Below are 10,746 nucleotides of genomic sequence, written 5' to 3'. Positions count from 1 at the left end.
ACAATGTTAACGTGCCCTTCCCTTGACCAGGTGCTCTCCTGTGCTCTATATAGACTTAAAAATTGGTCACTCTTCACAAATACTTTCTGATAACTCGCTTTAAAACAACCAAGCTGGTTTGTGTTCTTTTAATCAAACAAAGGAACCCCCGAATAAGCCAAACAAAATCCTTCAAACCAAAACAGAAAGTGCCCAAGCAATGCACATACCTAGTCTTCATTAGGGCCCAGATTACTGTGTCAATTACATCCAATGGCAAAGCTCACCAAAACTTCAGTGTGAAAAGTTATACTAATTTATATTATATATAATATATACTAATATATAATTATATATATAATATATACTAATATAACAACTAAGGAGACTGTTACAACCATATAGTCCCTGATCTCAATACTGTTTGCAGCTCTTGAATTTACTGGAGCACAGCATCTTCAAGTGGATGCATTTTATTCTTGTGCATTTGTAACAGGCTGGCTCTGTCTTAGAATGTTCTGTCTCCTGCATTTGTGGTGAGCATCCTTAACAAATGAACTTAGCTCTTAGTCCTTAGGATCCATCTTTCTGTGTCTGACAATATAGTCCTATCCATGGGGAGATACACCTTCAAACTCCCTGGGCCTGAAGATTTTGGCACAGCCCGAGTTTGTTAAAGCTTCAGGAGATGTTTTATGATGGTTACCATCATAAGGGTCAATAAGAACACACCAGAAAGACAACTCTAAAAGTACTAGGTCTCAGTCTTTTCTCATTTTTCTCTCACTTACAGGTTCACTTGCACGCTTCTTATTAGTCATTTTAATGCTATCTTGCATTGGAGATGATAATGTACTTTTGAGATGCAGTTGTTTAAGGAATTTAAACAAGATTCATTTATCTTGGGACCTGTTGAGACCTTTGACACATCACAATCAGAGGAAGCGGAACAGTTTACAGGTTAACTCGGCTCCAGTTACATTGATGGAGGACTACATGGAAGAAACAGGAATGTTTCTGCACTGTTATGTGGGGGTTAAAACTTAAACAGGGGAAGTTTAGATTGGATATAAGGAGGAAATTCTTTCCTGTAAGGGTGCCGAGGCACTGGAATGGGTTGCCCAGGGAGGTTGTGAATGCTCCGTCCCTGGCAGTGTTCAAGGCCAGGTTGGACGAGGCCTTGGGTGATAGGGTTTAGTGTGAGGTGTCCCTGCCCATGGCAGGGGGGTTGGAACTGGATGATCTTAAGGTCCTTTCCAACCCGAACTATTCTATGGTTCTGTGTTTGTTTTACTCAGATAATGTTAAAATGGAAAATACTGACTGGATAGCGACTGTGTCTTGTTCTGTTCCCATACAGGATTCAGTTTACACATTAGTAGTTCTTACAAGCATTTTTTATCTTCCTAGAAACACAAAAGGAGTCTTATGAGCACCTTGACATAGTGGGAGAAAATCCCTCTCTGCACACACAAATGCGATTGTCTGAGCAACGGTAGCAAGCAACTGAACTGGTAGAAAGAAGAAATAAACATAAGTCAATTGACACTAGAATGTGAGGAGTCAGCACGGAACATGAGAACTTGGGTATCCTAAAGGGGCAGCAAAGAACTTCCCATAGAAAAAGAATCAGTTTTGTGGGATTTTCTCCCCCCCGTATGAGGGAAGGAGAAGGGTTCCTGTTTTGCACTTCATTAAGTATCTTAATGTCAAGCAGAGACAACGTACCTGTTCAAAATATCTAAGAGAACACCCTGTTCCTGAGTCACAGGCAGTCCTGATGGAACATGTCTCTCCACAGCATCTCCTGTCTATCTCTCCTGCAGCTGGCGAACAAAAGTGCTTTGGAAGCCGTGGAAGCCTCTAAACTGTTCATAAGCAAAAGGTGACTTTCTGCTCTCCTACAAAACTCGTACAGACTGCGACTGGCAGGACAGAGGGAAGCTGGGTTATCCCAGGTTTAATGCTGTGCCCTGCCCTGCCCAGCTTTAATCTGTGCTGCTTTAACAGTCTGCATGCGAAATACATAAGCGCTGTGAAGCATGACTGGATTTGCCCTTGGTTTTGATTTTGTCAGAGATCTGCCAATTAGTATTTGTTCCAACATAATGAAGTGGGCTGTTGGCAAGATGTAATCCTTTATTGATCCCTGGGGCTTGGCAAAACAGAAACATAAATAAATGAATGGAATACACTATGCAGTCTCTTTGGATTTTCACTTGACGTTTATTTCTGTAAGTGCTTATTTATCTCTACATCTGTTTTCAGTTGTGCCCGATTATATCGAGCATCTTCTCATATCTGTCAGCTTGGACTGCATTTACTCCTCTTCATGAACCTGAAATGAAATGGAGATAGCATACAACAGTTAAAAATGGAAGCATTGAGGGGGTGTTAGAGTAAGTTCACAAATAAATGACAAAAGCTTCTCTTCAGTAATTCTTCTGAGTTTGTATCTGAAATAGACTAGCACCAACCGAGCCAACCTTTGCCATCGTGCTTCAGCTAATAATACTGGTTTCTTGTCCTCATGCTAGAGCACACATCCCTTTGATAGCAGATGACTTCTATACAGCTCTGTTTCAATAGGTGGTGGTGGTTGTTCCGAATCACTCCCACCTCCCAGTGTTTCCAGGAGCATGGGCTCTAGTGGCAGTAGCCAAGGTATTTCTAATGCCAGAGAATTCAAGCAGTCTCTCCAGCACCTTTCTCTCCCCAGTGGAGATGCGTCATGACTTTTGGGACAGCACTCACTGCCCAAAAGTGTTTTCTGGCAGCTACAGCCATTACTAGCATCAGACTAATAAAAGCAGGCAATAAAAACCTTTCTACAGCTTCTGCATAACTGAGGCAGAAAGAGGGTACTAGTAAGTACTCAGTGTTAAACAGCACGCAGTATTAGACAAAAATGAATTACTGTCATGGTTCACCTATTCCAGTATCCATATTATTTATATGGAATCATACAAAGAAGAATATGTGGGAATTCTTTACTCTTAAAAGCTGTGAAACTTCTTTTTGAGCTTCAACGACAGCACGGCTTTCATCGTGCATGGATGTGTGAGAGGTCAGATCTTCACGCAGTGTTAATGTACCTCTGCTCTAGTCAGCGGAGCCACAATCATTTAAATCAGTCGAAGGTGACTTTATTAGTCCAATATAAAAGCAGAAACTGGACCGTTTCCTCCCACAGAATAGTGGGTACAGAAGAGAGGAGGAAGGTGCTGGGATCAAGTGGGATAAAAATACAAAAATGATACAAAAAGGTGGTTTTTTTCCCCCTCTTCCTTGACTCAGGAACTGTCAACCCCATAAAACTTAAGACGTTAAGCATGGCAGGTTGCTTCAGTTGCAAACGAAATAGGTAAAGCACTGACCCAGCTTTACTTTCTATCACTCCAACAAGGCAAGCACAGATAAGCAAAGGTTTGTTTTCAGTTCCAGACCAAGTTCTTAGGCACCTTTTAGTCTCATCACTATTTTTGTACTACCATTCTGCTCAAGTGCGAAACACCACAAATGCATTTCTAAGTACTAATGACTTCCCAGCACCTAAGTGACTAATCACTGATATTTTCTTCTCATCCAGCTCTTCAAATCAATGCAAGTTCAGTGAAAGAGCCATGTTCAAATATCTGGCAATCTGCTAGCGCAGTAATCCCCAGCCTGTATCACATACATAGAAAGCCACATCATCGGAGAGAGAAAGAGATGGAGCTTTTAAATATCCCTTGGGAAAAAGGAGAAAAAAAGAAAGAAAAAAGAGAAAACCACCCAAACTAAGCCAAAATCACCAGTTTTAAAACTTCTGGTTGCTGAACACAGAGATTAAATGACAACATCAAGAGGGCAGAGAGCATTTTGCCTAAGCATCAGGTTGTTGTCCTGAATGTTAGGCTTACCTTCATGTTAAAACAACAGGTAGACTGACACTCAAAAACGTAGCAAACAACAATTAATTCTAGTCCATGTAACAGATCTTCCTGCATACTTAGCATCCATTCTTGCGTGTTAAACACTCACATATACCCATAGAGCATAACCATACCTTTTTCATGCCGATATCTCGTGACTTGCTCCTCAGCTTATTAACTTGAGATTCGGCTATTTCAGCCCTTTCTTCAGCATCATCCAGGTCATGTTGCTGTTTTCTGTACTTGGAAAGGTACAGATTGGCTTGAGCTTCCTGGTGAGAGAAAACAGTGCAGCTGATTTCCTCCTGTCCATGCCAAACAAAGCTTTTCATTTCAAGTGGGTGAGAAGTGCTCAGTGTGAGGAGGTAACAGCCCTATGGGAACCATTTGCCTCCTGGAGAGCCGAGATTGTTGTTTTACAGAGCCCATGTTTCCAATGGCACTCTCCATGGTAAGTGAGCTGGGAGGCTCTCAACATCCCTTCTGAGGGACTAGGAGCAGAAAGTCTTCCCTGTTCCCTGCCTTCCCTTGCAAATGATACTGCAATTTTAAGATAAAATCAAATACCGTTTCTTAAATATAATCCACACACAAGCTATATACTTTATTTTATATATATATTATAAATACATTTGTACAGACAGGGTTTATATGGATATAAATACAAATATTAATACACTTGTGAGAAGTGTATTTGTACTCAAAGCTTCTATGCATTGAAGACTGTGGATTTAGAACAACAGATTTCTCACAGATAAAAAGGCCCAAATAGCTACTTACAGCTTCCTCTGCTTGGTGCTTGTAGCTCTTCACTTTTAATTGGAGCTTGTCAATCAGATCCTGCATCCTGGCCAGATTCTTCTTATCTTCTTCTGACTGTATCAAAACACCATGGGGTTGAGAGTGTAAAAAGGCCTAAAGCATCTCCCACAGTGCAATAGGTATGGGTGCTGTACATACTGTTCTAGAAGTGTATAGTTCAAAGTACAAACAAGCCATATTGTTTGATCACCCTATGTATAGGTGAGAGAAAAATTTCTATAGGACGATTGAAGACGTCAGTAAAGCTCAGGGCCAAAAGAGTGCCCTCTCCATTTATATGTATGTAAGTATAGATACATAAATACAGGTATATATGTGCGTGCTCTTTCAGAGGTATACACATACATAAGCGCAGAGTTCCTCGCTCAGGAGTGAGAAGCACTCTTGTCACTGTAAAGCAAGTCATTATTTAATGAAACAGACTTATGGGCAGGCCCAAAAATGTGTAATTTGCATATTTTAAAGTCCGTTTTGGAGGCATTTCTGGTAAAAGGGGACAGGTTTAAGCTGTCACACTCCATAAGCAGAAGGACTGGCTAATTCTGCCCGTGCACTGTATCCCAAGAGAACAACCGTCAGCCTCTGCATACGGTAGTCAAACAACAGTTAGGAGGCTCAATAATCTCCTACAGCAGATGGATGGGATTATCTTCTTAAGAACACTGTTGAAAGCAAAAGGATCAGTGCTCTGTGCTGAAGACCTTTTCCGAAAGGCAGGCAGCAACAGCAGCTGTTGGCAAACCTGCAGGAGGCTGGAGACTAGACCTTGCTGCTCAGCCATAGGTGACAGCCCTGGGACTGGGCAACCCTACACTGAATGATGCATTACAGTCAGCTGAATCCTCCTGGCTCTTTTTAGCAACATCAGCACAGCTGAAAGACAGCTGGGCTCTTTCTTCACTCACAGTGAAAATAATAGTCATCTAAGCCTGCTCCATATTAATACTGTGCTAAAACTGTCCAAATCCCAGCAATAGAGGCTTCCTAACACCAGCTATGAATGAATCAGGAATTATGAATGAATTAGGAATGAGTCAGGCAAGATGATGGTAGCCCTAGGGAGATGTTGCTCCTACCCCTGAAGCTTCCTGCAATCAGAAAGCTCTGGTAATGCTATCCTCCATCCTTCACTGAAACACTGAGGTAACTTTAGACACTGCCTGGGAGACCACATTTGTTTCCAGTGTCCTAGTGGTTACTACAGCTCCTGGCATACCTGGTAAGTCAGCTCTTTGATGCGTCTCTCAAACTTGCGGGCTCCCTTTTGGGCATCCGAATTGCGACGGAGCTCAGTCTCCAGTTCATTCTCCAGCTCACGAACCTGCCAAACCAGAAACCCCCTTGCCATTTTGCTGTATACATATAAAGGAGCACATATTGGGTCACAGTTCAAGAAAAGCTCATTTTCTCAGCATCGGCATAGAGTCAAATTTCTGAAACAGATCAAAACAGCTTTCCATTCTGCTTTTATAAATGCATTTAAGCTGCATCGGCAGCCAAAGGAGTAGACTTTGTGAAGGCCAAAGTAATTGAAATGAAGCAAGTACTGGAGAGGCTTTTGCTGTTGATGCTGGGATTTTTTTGGTGGTGGTGGTGTTTTTAATCAAGGGCTTGGTCGTCTGCTCTGCTACAACAGTTTAATGTGGCTGGATGAGGCAGGGGAAGCATGCCTCCAAGAACTGCTCACCTGAATTTTGGGGAACAGGAAACCATTCATAGTTTGGCCTCTATGAACTTAATCAGGCTGCCCCAGGGTACCTGACTGGTCCCAGGTCTGTAAGCAGGAGAAAGTGATCTGAAGTTGGACCACAAACTTACCCTGGATTCCAGTTTCTGGATCTGCTTCTTGCCACCTTTCAGGGCTATTTGTTCTGCTTCATCCAGTCGCTTCTGGAGGTCTTTAATGGTTTGCTCCATGTTCTTCTTCATTCTCTCCAAGTGAGCACTAGTATCCTGCTCCTTTTTAAGCTCCTCAGCCATCATTGCTGCCTGAAAAACAACCACGTTTTACAGCAGCTTTCCTATGCTCCTGGATTATGTCTCAGAAGAAATGATGGAAGATCCATCTTTGGTTATTCCTATTTGGATCGTTCACTGTACCCAAAGCTCAGAGCATATGTGGTGTGTGTATATCTTACCTGGCCAGAGAAAATGCAAGGACAGCCTTGGAGGCCTTTTTTTACCAGCATTAGAATATGCTGTGATTTAAGATTACCCCCTCCCTTTCTTTTTCTCTGCTTCTTTTGGTATGCGTGCTATATCGTGTCCTCATTTATAATGCTACAAGTAAGCTTGTGCCATTCACTGCAGACGTTTTTCCTAGAACTTACTCAAAATCTTGGTACTTGGAGCTCTTGAAAAGTAGTAGCTTAAAATAACTGTGAGACAACTTTCCCTGCACAGCCATAGATGAGAGCTGCCTGAGCAGCTGTAACAAGAACGCAGTTTCTGCAGCCTGTGCTGGGATAGAAAGCTCGGTGTCAACATCTTGCATAGTACCTGACCATTCTGTGAGACAGGTAACAAGGGTGCCTATTAGCTCATTCCTGCTTTGATGTTTGTGCCTGCCACCAAGAGCCGTTTACAGATTGGTACCCATCACTGAGCAGTCAGCAGAAGACAGCAGTCATTGCAATCCAAGCTGGAACTGAATCAATGACAACCAGCATCTTCTCTGCCAGGCAGTAACATTGCCTTCAGCTGACAAGCAATAAAGGCTACGGTACGGCTTTGTCCAGGAATTCCAGACACATAACTCACAGAAACCTCCAGTTTTAGCTTTGCTTTTATCTGTTGGTATGATGTGATACATCAGCTGAACTCTCAGGACATGGATTTCTCTAGGCCTGTGGGAAATGAAAGAATACCTGCCCAAATTATATCTTCCCTAGAGGAAGAATGCACTGTGTTTTCTCCTGGGACCGTAGGCCTCATGTTTTCCCAATAGACACCTAGTTCTAAGATACCTCTTTGGGATTTAGTAGCTTTGTTCCGTGCATCAGATTCTGTGTACACCAGCGCTAGGCCAGACTGAACTGGTTTAGCACATCCGGGTGTATGAGTTATCCGAGTCAAAGACCCTGAGACTCTGAGGATCAGTGGAAACTGCATTCCTGAGAAAATAAAACCCAACCAACCAAAACAGCTCCCTCAAAAAAGCCCAAAACAACGACAAGCACACACAGCAAACCAACCCAAACCAAAGCAACCTGAAAACCAAAACCTAAACATCAGGAAAAGGCACATCCTCTCTTGGCAGCTCTATTCTGTAGTTTCATCAGTTACCTCCAAATACCTGTGGGGTGCTTTGGATGCAAGTTTTGTAGCAAGCACAGAAATGGCAACCTAGGAATTACTTTCTTGGCTGTCCTAAGACCTTGCAGGACTGAAAAGAAGTGAGCAAGGAATCAGTCTACTCACATCTGTGATCGCTTTCTTTGCTTTTTCCTCTGCGTTCCTGCACTCCTGGATCGATTCCTCCACTTCATTCTGCATCTGGGAAATGTCACCCTCCAGCTTCTTCTTTTGATTGATCAGGCTTGTGTTCTTTTATTAGGTTTTCCCCAAAGGAACAGTGGAAAAGGAGGAAAAGTGATGATTAGAGACGTAACTCCTCTAAATACCATAGCACACCAAGGCTGACTGATTTTTGCAACTCCTGGATTACAGAGAGCAGTACTTGGGAAGGGAGACCCAGGTACGTGGCAAGGGCTGGCCTTGATGAGCATATGTAGTTTCAGACTGAGGAAATGTTAAAAATGCTCTCCAAGCTGTAAATATTTAGGTTTTGGTTCAAATAAAATAAATAAGCCGTGGGCTGAAACAGAAGAATTAATAAGGCAGTTTCTTTTGGGGAAACTAATGATCCATAATCAGTTAGTCAATGAGGCGATTGAAAGAGAAGCCCCATGTCATCAATGGGCTGGAGGAAACATTGCAAAAGGTTGCCAGCCTGTAGCTCATTTTCGTTTCTTTCTGACCATGATGAAGAGAAGCTTTAGTTTTGTAGCAAAAAATGTTGTTAAGTCATAGAATAGTTAGGGTTGGAACGGACCTTAAGATCATCCAGTTCCAACCCCCCTGCCATGGGCAGGGACACCTCACACTAAACCATGGCACCCAAGGCTTCATCCAACTTAGCCCTGAACACCGCCAGGGATGGAGCATTCACAACCTCCCTGGGCAACCCATTCCAGTGCCTCAGCACCCTCACAGGAAAGAATTTCCTCCTTATATCCAATCTAAACTTCCCCTGTTTAAGTTTTAACCCATTACCCCTTGTCCTGTCATTCCCCTGCATGGCCGTGTAAAAACTGCAGTGCCCATCTTGATCTACCCATCCAAGCCCAAAGGCCCCTCTTAACAAAGACCTCGGACACAGACGGGTGTGGGGGGGTAGTTTCTTGCCCTGCACAATACAACTGTTGTTAGAACCCAGCCTCTGCAGTCCCTCATTGCCAGATCCCAACTGCACCAACACAGTGCCTGTGTCACTCCCTCAAAGGAACGCCCCACCGTCCCAGGCATGGCTTGACTAAAGCAGGAAGCTGGTTTCACAGCATGGAAGAAGGAAGAAAATTTACTCTGGTTATCTTCCAGCACTGCTTTTTCTGGAAACCATTTTAAGCAGTTGGCTGATTCATCAATTCCAGCTACCTTGAAGGGAGGGAGGTGGCGTATCTACAGAGTGACTTACCTCCTCTCCCTCAGTCTCAGCCTGAAGGAGGGCAAGGTATGTCTGACCTGTGACAGCCCTGGACAAACTGTCAGTGATTCGCTGACAAGGCTCAGTTCAAACCCAGTGAGCACAGAAAAAAGCCAACCTGAGTGTGAAGCAGGTTCACACGTTCAGTGGCTTCCAGCAGTTCGTGCTCTGCCAGCTTCCTCGCGCGCTCAGTCTGGTCCAGCAAAGCCCTCAGCTCGTCCAGCTCTGACTGGAGAAGGTTGTTCCTTCTGTCAGAGACCGCCAGCTGCTCCTTCAGGTCTTCATTCACGTGCCCCGAGTCATCCAGCTGCACCTGAAGCTCCTATAACAAAGCAGATGTTTGGTTTCTTACCAGCGCATTTCCACTGCAAGCCGCTGTGCTTACATAGGAAGACCCCAGCTTGCAGAGGTTGCACAGGGCACACCTTGAGAATTTCAGTGCTGCTTAATTGGAGAAGGGCTTCCTCCACACTGGAAGCTGGATAGCATCTGTGATATGTGGGGCAAGGTGGGAAAAAGCCAGTGTGCTCAAACCCATCAGAGCTCGCAGTTCTGCCCGAGGCAGTGCTAGCTGCTTCGGTGTGGGAGAGGCGATGACAGAGGAGGTGCCTTAGCAAAGCATTTTCTTAAGCTATTACAAAGCTGAAGCAAACACCAAAGCTGAATACGCACCCTCCCTGTACTGCAGCCAACTGACACGCTCCACTTCTAAAGGACTTGAAGGCTCACACGAAAAATCACAGATTTTCAGTTCCTCGTGGTGTAGCTTTCTGTCTCTGCAGGAGGCTGTAGCCAGCAATGGTTTTGTAACTGGATCTCATCCAGCTTGTATGCAACTCTTGGAAGAAATCCTATTTTCCCTATTCCCTTATGCCAGACATAATCAATAAGGACTTTCCCTGCACATCCTTGGGAGTAGTTTCTCTCTTAATTACCATCACCGTTGCTGTTTGCTCTGTGCTAACGAAACCTGGCCTACACCTGCCATTTACTACTTGGGACTGGTAGTTGTCAGAGTACCTTTATTTGTGTCTGCAAGCCACGGGCTGACTTTGTTGCTTCTGCAGCATGCCTGTTAGCATGGCTGAGCTGGATTTCCATCTCGTTGAGGTCCCCTTCCATCTTCTTCTTGAGCCGGATGGCCTCATTTCTGCTCCTGGCCTCAGAATCAAGGGTGGACTGCAGGGAATCTATGGCGCGTTGCTGGTTTCTCCTGGAAAGGACATGAAGGGCAAATGGAGCAATTTTCCTCTCTGTGCAGGAAGGTAGAACTACATACACACAACAGTACTGCACTTGCTGAAAGTGTCTCAGGTAGCATAGGTT

The sequence above is a fragment of the Pezoporus flaviventris genome, unplaced genomic scaffold (assembly GCF_033815535.1).
Source record: "Pezoporus flaviventris isolate CSIRO_AGI_PZ_B2104156 unplaced genomic scaffold, CSIRO_AGI_Pfla_v1 ptg000015l, whole genome shotgun sequence".
NCBI lineage: Eukaryota > Metazoa > Chordata > Aves > Psittaciformes > Psittacidae > Pezoporus > Pezoporus flaviventris.
The sequence above is the reverse complement of the archived record's forward strand: the minus strand, read 5'-3'. Positions refer to the sequence as shown.